The sequence below is a fragment of the Mustela nivalis genome (assembly GCF_964662115.1).
Source record: "Mustela nivalis genome assembly, chromosome: 20".
Classification (NCBI taxonomy): domain Eukaryota; kingdom Metazoa; phylum Chordata; class Mammalia; order Carnivora; family Mustelidae; genus Mustela; species Mustela nivalis.
In genome coordinates, this window is record NC_139039.1 from 22,485,754 (window position 1) to 22,495,442 (window position 9,689).

The 9,689-nt window shown below is 35.6% G+C and overlaps 1 pseudogene across 1 annotated transcript; it reads right to left on the reverse strand.

Moving 5' to 3' along the window:
* Window positions 1-4,584: 4,584 nt before the first annotated feature.
* LOC309855383 (14-3-3 protein zeta/delta pseudogene) lies at window positions 4,585-6,243 on the reverse strand (annotated as a pseudogene). The gene has a single exon. The product of its transcript is annotated as a 14-3-3 protein zeta/delta pseudogene (transcript).
* Window positions 6,244-9,689: the final 3,446 nt, after the last annotated feature.

Consider the following 9,689-nt stretch of genomic DNA (forward strand, 5'->3'; position numbering starts at 1 on the left):
TAGATAAAGAAGTCACTTGATATAAGTAAATTCAACGGAAAAACATTAATGGGAACATTTAATGATTTTTTTGTGTTGGGAAATATTTTGATCTTTTGCCATTTTGATGGAAGGAAAATAAAACCTTTTTCTTCAATTCCAATGTCTCTGAGCCATTCTTCTGTTCTCCTCTCTGCTTGTTTATGTACTTAAGACCATTAGCAAAGCACTGAGTAACCTGACCGTAACCATGTATTCATATTTAATGTTTTAATCTACTTCTGTGTCTTCTCTGAACTCCTTTTCATTTGTCCTTGTCTTTTAGTGCAAACAACTTCAAGAAATAATTCTAAGTAGTATTCCAGACACTGTTTTACTTCAGCTGTATACACTAGAACTTTTATTCCTACTTGTCTGTGATCTGATTCTTTTCAAGACCTACATTTCGAAAGGCATCTGGATGTTGTCTTCCTTTTTTTTTTTTTTTTAAGATTTTATTTATTTATTTATTTGACAGAGAGAGATCGCAAGTAGGCAGAGACGCAGGCAGAGAGAGAGGAGGAAGCAGGCTCCCTGCTGAGCAGAGAGCCCGATGCGGGACTCGATCCCAGGACCCTGAGATCATGACCTGAGCCGAAGGCAGCGGCTTAACCCACTGAGCCACCCAGGCGCCCTGGATGTTGTCTTCTGTGGTCATATTAAACATATGAGCAGGGAAGTTTATTGTGGTAATGGGTAGTTTTTTTTTTCCCCCAGAGATACAGTATATAATTCTAAGAAGTTTTTCTTCCAAATTGTTGTAACAATTAGGTTCATTAAGTGCCCATCCAATTGAACATAGTAAGATAGGAGTTTGACACCCTGCAGGAACTAGATCCAAGGCAGCTGACATAGTTACAAAAGGTGTTCCTCACGAAAGGCTCTGCAGCAGCCTTTGTGTTGGGTACAGAAGGAACAATTGAGGCATCTCCAGAGATCTGACAAGTCTGCAAACCAGCAAACTTTTTGAAACTATTTTACTATACGGTATACAAGAGTGATCATCTTCAATTCTTGTTCTGCAGGTACTGAAATATAATTTTATTATTTAATATTTATTTACTGGTCTGATCCATATAACTACTTTCTTGTTAAATTTTATTCGTAGGAGAGCAGGGATATTATCTGCATCATTGTTATATTCTTAACACCCAGAACACAGGAGATGTTCATTAAATGCTTGTCAATAAATGCTTAGTAAAATAGAATAAGCAGGGAGCAGTAAGATAGGCAAATATTCAGATCTATCTTAGATTATCAAAATTGTCAGTGTGTTGCTTTAAAAAGTAGGAACTGTGTTTAATACACCCATAAAACTGCAACATGCAGTTATCTGGTGGTTTCTTCATATAATATGTTTAACCAGTGCTGGTTTTAATTAGCAAAGAAGTTAATTAAATGTATGCCTATCTTTTGTGAGGGCTCCAATTTTGCCACTCAACAGTGGTGTCCGTATTTATTTTAATACAAAGGTAATGAGGAACAGTGGTGTGGGATAACAAATATTTGAAAAAGTTTTGAAGATACATTAGCAGTTGAAATGGAGAGAAGTTTACATAAATGAAAAAAACCTAGTGGTAAATTGATAAGACAAGATAATGGATTTGACCTTGAGATAGAGAATGTTAAAGTATCAAGGGTACAACCAGAACAACTTCTCATTGTTCTCTGTATAAATGGCCAAGAACTAAAAAATATAGATTGCGCTGAAAAAAATCAAGTAAATTGAATAAGAGAATTGCTTTTCTAACTTCAAAGTTCTCATGGTTCACAACTGGACTAAGTTTACCACTGGACAGTGTGGTTTCTGTGGCTCCTTCCCCTCTTATTTCTTTTTAGAAATCAGCATCTCAGTAGTCAAGGTGAGGAACTGATACCATTTTTTAAGAAACACTTAAATGTATATAATCTTCTAAGGGTATTAATAATTTTCAGTTTTTTATCCTATCTTTACAGCATCTATAATATATTTTCTCAAAAATTATAAGTATCCAATTAGCTTTCTAAATTAACTTTATTTTCAAGTAACTAAGTTGACTTTTCCAATGCAAAAGTAGCTTTGTTTAATTATATAATCCTTGTCAATTGATCACTATACTTCTTTTTCATTTTTTAAACAGTAGACAGCAAGCCTCTCAAGTTAGGATTTTATATACTAAAAAATAGAAATATTTCAAAAATATATTCTTATTCTTACTGAACTGGAACTGTTATTCCAATTTTCAAACTGAGACATTTTTCTACATTTAAGTCCAGTAAGAGTCGCTTTTGACTTGTGGTATGTTGTTCCCGGTGTAAAATATATAAGCTGATTTAATATCTCTTCATTCACATTCCCAATATCGTTGTCATGTATCAAATTTTCCTCAAAATGTGGCAAGGCCTAAAATTATTACTCTTTTAGCCTCACTTGGGATATAAAAAGTGGCTTCATGAGTTACAAATCATTAAGACATACATGTTTCTCCTAGAGTATTTGGTAAGTTAAGGAAATTTTTAACCAGGTAAACTCTTTGAAAAGGTTTTAAAAATGACAGTGAGTGGCGGGACTGTGAATACAAACACAGAGTAAAAAATGTAAATCTTGCTGAGAGTGTTGCAGTCAGAAAAACTAAACAAGAATCTAAATGAATGAAAACCTTCACACCTTCTCATTTCTTTCCTCATCAGCTAAATCTTCTCATTGACAGAAGAATTTCCCTTACATTCTATAACAACATTAAGTGAGTTAGCCAATGCGGTAACTCATATATGTGCATTTTTATTAACTCTGAACTTCGGAAACTGTTTTGTTTTTGTTTGGGTTTTTTTTTTTGTCGTTCTTGTTGTTGTTTTCACCAGTTTGACAAAACCTGGGACTCTTACTCTACTAACATATTTTTGAGGAAAATTAAGCAACAAGTTGGGCCTTTGTTTGGTCTCTTTATAATGTATTTTCATGATAAAACTATACATAGATATAGTCATCACATCTCCCACAACATCTTGCTGTCCCTTCCAGTAGGTTGAATGGTGTCCTTCAAAAAGGTATGTTTGAGTCCCAACCCCCAGTACCTGAGAATGTGATATTATTAGGAAAAGGAATCTTTGCAGCTGTGATTAAGTCAAGGATCCAAGATGACTCCTACATCTTTATCTTCTCCTTCATAAAAAATAGTTTTAATTAGAATGCCAAGTTAATTATTAAGATAGTTGACCTGTCTAGATTTGTACTTGAAAAGATCTAAGAAAATGAGATCTGCTTCTCTTTAAATTCACTGATTTTTCATTTTCTGTTTTAAAATATTTCAGAAAAGAACCGGTGACTGTTTCTTTAAAAAGACCAGGATGAAAGTATCAGTGATCTGCTAAGGGACCACATAAATCAAATATTTGAAGGACAGTTAAAGTACTCTAAAAAGTAAAACCCACACTAATGGATGAGAGATTCATTCATTTAAGAGACCTCTTATACTTAAAGCAGCAGGAAGCCTTAGGCAGATTATTTTTTCATGAATTTAGTTCTTGGGGATTTTTTTAAAAAGTCATTATATTTAAGAACCAAAACAAGTGAGCAAAGGGGGAAAGAGAGAGGAAAACCAAGAAATAGACTCTAAACTGTAGACAACAGACTAATGGTGACCGGAGGACAGGTGGGTGGGGGAATGGGTTAAACAGGTGATGGAGATTAAAGAGTGCACTTGGGATGAGCAATGAGTATTGTACAGAAGTGTTGAATCACTAAGTTGTACACCCAGAAGCTGATAGTATACTGTATGTTAATTAACTTGAATTCAAAGGAAAACTTTTTAAAAAATTCATTATTGAGTAATTACTATATTTCACACTCGACTATACTCACCAAATACTAAGTATGAGGTTTATATGTGTCTGGAACATATTGCTGACTCATCTCAGGAAAAATATACCTATGCAAAAGAACAAGTATCTATGTAGACAAAGTGTATGTGTATTTGTTGATGTCTAGTTGAGGTGAAGAGAGATCCACAAGCTTAGATTTCCAACTAAAATTTATTCTTTGCTATAATGTTAACAACATCAATAAATTAAGTGTCTTGTGCCATTTGTTCAAAAAATGCATCTTTTTCATATGATTATGTGTGTCCATCATGACTTTTAAATGCTGGATCTAAATGAGATAAACTAAATATAGTCTTCTATGGAAGACAGGTAAGATAGTTACTTAAAATAAAGTGAGTGTTTGGCACAAATTTATTAAATGGATACATTATTATTTTTTTTCCATTCATAAAACTTTTATTCCACTTACATGAACTTAATACACGTGTTCTTAACAATTATGCTTGGATTGTTCATGAAAATTTCATAAGACATTAAACAAAGCTAGCCATCATCTGAAGTTATTTCCCTGTTAACTATTTTTTACAGCACATGCATGTTATTAGGCAAGTATCAAAAAAAAAAAAAAATCACAAAAGCAAAACCAAAAAATACCCCAAAACAAAAACAAAAATAAAAAAAAACACCCAAACAAACAAAAAAAACCCAAACCAAACCAAAAACCCTAAAAAAAAAAAGAAAAAGAAAAAGAAAGAAAAAGAAAAGTTAAATACATGGGATTTTTATTTTGCTGCTGTGCTTGATACACATAAAGTAATGGATATCAAGCAATTCATTTTTACTGCATCTTTACTTGTACATTTGTTCTTAGGTTGCCTAAAACATTTAAACACAAATAAAAGGAGTGTAGCAAAAATAATGAAAGCAAACAGCAGGTAACTTTACAAATAATGGAATGTGAACCGTTTCTGCCCTTATCCAGAGTAAATTGGGTCACAACTAAAGGAACACTTCTGCAACTGTAATCAAAGGTGTGCACACTGAGAGTTGAGTATTCCACAGATTCTCATGGTTCCATACACGGTATCTACAGAATACCAATTTCTACTACAGCCTCGTAAGTGCTCCAAACCTTAAAGTACCTACAAAAACTACACCTGTATCTGGAACCAAGTATCCCTTTTATTCCCTACCAGGACAAACCAATATGTAGGCAGTTTTCTTTGCTTAGACATGGAAGCAATTTTAACACTGGCCCTTGTGAAGCCACAATGTACCAAAAGTACTATGCCAAACATTTATAACTAGTATAAAAATTCCACATCCCCATATTGGCCACCTCAAGATGAAAACAGATAATTCCCTAAATGTTAACTGGCTCTACTCCCCTAATATTCAACATAAAAATCACATGGGAAATATAGAAATTCAAATAGAAGTAACATAAACCTGTCATAAATCGTAAACAAAAAACTATTTGTGGGACAGCATGGATGACAAATGGTCTACTGTGTAAATTTAGAATGAGGCAGACAAAAAGTTGGAAGGCCGGTTAATTTTCCCCTCCTTCTCCTGCTTCAGCTTCGTCTCCTTGGGTGTCCAATGTCCACAATGTCAAGTTGTCTCTCAGTAATTGTATTATTAGCGTGCCGTCTTTGTATGACTCTTCACTTAATGTATCAAGTTCAGCAATGGCTTCATCAAAAGCTGTCTTTGCAAGAGAGCAAGCTTTCTCCCGGGAGTTCAGAATTTCGTAATAGAACACAGAGAGGTTAAGGGCCAGACCCAATCTGATAGGATGTGTTGGTTGCATTTCCTTTTTGCTGATTTCAAAAGCTTCTTGGTATGCTTGTTGTGACTGATCTACAATCCCTTTCTTGTCATCACCAGCAGCAACCTCTGCCAAGTAACGGTAGTAGTCTCCTTTCAAGTAACGGTAGTAGTCTCCTTTCATTTTCAAATAGAAGACTCTGCTCTCTGCTTGTGAAGCATTGGGGATCAAAAACTTTTCCAAAAGAGACAGTACATCATTGCAGATATCTCTTAGCTCAGTCTCGATTTTCTCTCTGTATTCTCGAGCCATCTGCTGTTTTTTCTCAGCACCTTCCGTCTTTTGCTCAATACTCGAGACGACCCTCCAAGATGACCTACGGGCTCCTACAACATTTTTAGAAGCAACTGAGAGAAGATTCCTCTCCTCATTGGATAATTCAGCTCCTTGCTCGGTTACAGACTTCATGCAGGCTGCCATGTCATCATATCGCTCAGCCTGCTCGGCCAGTTTGGCCTTCTGCACCAGCTCATTTTTATCCAGGACTGGATGTTCTGTGTCCCGAGTGGGTGGCGGCGGACCGACGGGGGCTCAGCAGTCTCCGGGCGGCAGCGGCGAGGCTGAGACTCTGTCCGTAGATCTCGCTGCTCACAGGCTACCTGGATACATTATTATTATTTGTTCATTTGTTGGGCAATTAGTACACAGATGGATATGTTACTGTTCTTTCCTTAAGGACCTCACGGTCCAACTGGGGGAAAAAGGATATACGTCCAGTAAAATATGGTAATAATGTCGTGATTTGTTGATGGAAGTAAGCAAACAGTGGCAGTAGAATAGAGAGAAGGCACACAAAGCCCAAACACCTGAGGACTCGGGAACTTCCTTTGAAATGAAGCTAGAGAGATAAGTAGTAGCCAGATTGTTGATGGATTTAAATACTATGTTGAGGAATTGAAACATGTCCTTGTGCTGATGGGGAGCCACTGACGGGAACAAGCTCAGAAGTGACATGACCTAATTGTGTGTTCAACAAAGTATTCTGGCTGCAGTGTGGAATAATGAATTTAAGGGATAAAGGCAGAAAAGCCAGTTAAGAAACTGTTGCTTTGGTCTACACGAGAGAAGATAAAGACCCAATCCAAGAAATGGTAGTAGGATGAAGAATGGGGACAGAAGTCAGTACGTATCCAGAAGGGATTATGAACTGAACATGGAATGTGATTTTGACTGACAGAAGAATAAAAATGACAAGTATATATGGCTGGAGAAAAATCAATTGAGAAGTTACATGATGAAGTATATTTGAGAATAGAGAAAGAGAGCGAATATTTTTCCCATGTGTTAATTTTTGTGGAACAAGTGAAAAACCATGTGGAGATATGCAGCAGAAGAGTAATTTGTCTAAAGGAAAACAAACAAAAAGTCTGACTTCCTGGTATAAATTAAAGAATTGATATTTATTGGCTACGAAGATCAGAAGAATGTATGATTTTACTAAGCATAGGTGTTTTAAGCAGAAAGGTATTTAAACCAATAACAGGGTTTTTACAAAATTGTTAGAAATAATTGAAGGTTTGGGTTCTAGTCTAAGTCTTCTAGAATGATACTCAAAAAGACACAGTATCTCCACAGCCATCACTAGAGCTATAAAGAAAATAAGGAGCTACTGGTACCTCTCCAAAAGACTTTCACAATTGGAATGCTGAGAATGAGTACACAAACTTCTGATCACTCTCTGGATTAGAAAATTAGATCAAGAGTTTCTTACTGATTTCATTTCTTTTTTTTTTTTTTTAAGATTTTATTTATTTATTTGACAGAGAGAGATCACAAGTAGGCAGAGAGGCAGGCAGAGAGAGAGAGGAGGAAGCAGGCTCCCTGCTGAGCAGAGAACCCGACGCGGGACTCGATCCCAGGACCCTGAGATCATGACCTGAGCCGAAGGCAGCGGCTTAACCCACTGAGCCACCCAGGCGCCCACTGATTTCATTTCTTGACAGTAAGATATGAAACAATGGGCACCAGGAATGAAGTGAAAGCAACCTTCCCTTTTCCAAATCCTATTTACGAGCAGCAAGAGCCAAAGGCCACAGGATAGAGTTCTCCACTTATTCTTTCCCAATCTTGCTTGAGAACATATAATTGGAAAAACTCATTTCACAACCAAGATCACAGCTACAAGAGAGCTGATGAAACAAAACATTTTACTTCCCTGTTTTTCTAATTAATAATGTGAAATAGTTTTAGAAAACCACTCTGAAAAATACATCCACAAGCCTCAAAAACAGCACAGACTGTCACCAAGAAAAATATCAATTGAGTATATATCAATTAAACATCACCAGTGACCATGGTAAAAAGAGCTTCCCTGTCCTGGGGAAAGCAAATACCATATTAGAGAGACTTAGGAAAGTAGATGGAAGATAAAGAAGTGCAAAGAATAAGTGAAGAGATTTTTAATAATTTCCATAGAAAGAAGAGGAAAAATATTCACTAGCTATTAGTATAAGGAACAGAAGGGATAGGGTTTCGTTGTTGTTGTCCATTTCCTTATTTAACAAGAGAATATTAGGGGCACCTGGATGGCTCAATATGTTAACTGTTGGGCTCTTAATTTCAGCTCTGGTCATGATCTCGGGGTCCTGGGTTTGAGCCCCTTGTTGGGCTCCACACTCAGCAGGCAGTCTGTTTGAACTTCTCTCTCTCCCTCCTGCTCTGTCCCATCCCTACCTGTGAGCATGCTCTCTCTCTAAAATAAATAAATCCTTAAAAAAGAGAGAATATTAAAGCATATCAATGCATTGATGGAAAATAACTTATAAAGGAGATTCAAGATAAAATAATTGAAAGAAGAAACTACTGAGTCAGCAAGCACTCTTTGGGAGTGAAAGAAAATTAAATTAAGTTTATCTCAATTGTGTTGATCTCAAATGGAAATAAGGAAAACTCACCTGTAAGACTGATGGAGAAAAGAATGATGAATAGGGAATAGATATGTTTTTAGGTGTGTAAGAAGAGTGAGATTGTCACCAATGGATCCAAACTTTTTTGTTTGTTTCTTTTATGTTTCTCTCAGTAGGAAGTAAGATTATCCAGGAAGAATAAGAGAAAAAGAAATTGAGGCAGAGTACGTAAGAAAGTCATGAAAGTTTAGAATAATTATTGAGAGAAATCAGAGATAGAGCTAACAAACGGAAAGTTAAAGTATTTACTACATTTGTTAAGGTCCTAATCAACCTTACTGACTATCCTATTATCACTGGTATGTTATTTGTCTCAGCAGCACTTACTCAACTAAGAATATGAGCAAAGAATGTAGATTATAGCATTGATTCAGTGTTGGTTTTGATGGATGAAAGTGACAAAAAGATATGTTTACAGGCATCTGAGTTATTGAAAGAGGTATTCAGATACTTGACGTGACATTCAGAAAGGTTACTGAAGGAAGAGAGATACGGCATCTGTTGGATTATAGAAGTAAAATGGCGAAGTCTGGGAAACTTTGATTCGATAAAGTGGAGGAAATAAAGGACAAAATTGTTAAAAAGCAAACACAAAAATAGTAAATCATGGGCAGAGAATGGGCACACTATGTTTTAAAGTTCTGAGCTTGACCAGTTCAGGTGAGGATCTGGCCCTTAAGGGAGTATGCTTAGTGTGAGGATGCTATAGGCCATCTGAATATTGAACTGATGTATAAATCTAAAGTGTGTGATCCATGTACAAAAGTTTATAACCAATGTAGAAGATGACCATAATAGCTGCAAATACTACATGAAGAAGAAGGTAGTATAATGCCTAAAGGAGTAGTAGTTTTATCATGAAATGGACTATTTGTCTGGAAGTATTGTTGCAAAGCTAGAGAACAATAATCCTACTTTCTAACATCAGTGTGTGGAAATAAAACATTTTTTTTTAATTAAAGTAAGGATTTTAATGACAATACTAAAAAACAAGAAGGAAGCAATTTTAAATATGGGGCAGGAATAGATTCTAAGCTGGTATAATTCCACAATGAAATATTTTCTGTTTTGTACTAATATTTAAAAAGAATTAAAGTTTTTTTTTTAATTTTTTATTTTTTATAAACATATAT